The 277-nt window shown below is 36.1% G+C and overlaps 1 protein-coding gene across 1 annotated transcript in view; it reads right to left on the bottom strand.

Annotated features, from left to right (window-relative positions):
• LOC107680828 (transmembrane protein 181-like) overlaps window positions 1-277 on the bottom strand; it is a 19,217-nt gene that overhangs the window by 11,248 nt on the left and 7,692 nt on the right.

Below are 277 nucleotides of genomic sequence, written 5' to 3'. Positions count from 1 at the left end.
ATAGTTGTATCTCAGCCAAATATTGTCCTATCCTAACAAACCATACATCAATGAAAGCTTATTTATTCAGCTTTTAGGTGATAAATCTCAGTTTCACAAAATTGACCCTTATGACTGGTTGATTGGTTTTGTGCTCCAAGGTCACATATTTCTCACATTTGAATGGACGATTTTTACTGTATTTTTGACCAAATAAATGCAGTCTTGGTGAGCAGAAGAGACTTCTTTCACTCTCTCACTCACACACACACACACACACACACAGGTTTGTTTTTGT

Source organism: Sinocyclocheilus anshuiensis, unplaced genomic scaffold, assembly GCF_001515605.1.
Source record: "Sinocyclocheilus anshuiensis isolate Anshui unplaced genomic scaffold, SAMN03320099.WGS_v1.1 scaffold1422, whole genome shotgun sequence".
Classification (NCBI taxonomy): Eukaryota; Metazoa; Chordata; class Actinopteri; order Cypriniformes; family Cyprinidae; genus Sinocyclocheilus; species Sinocyclocheilus anshuiensis.
The sequence above is the reverse complement of the archived record's forward strand: the minus strand, read 5'-3'. Positions and strand labels throughout refer to the sequence as shown.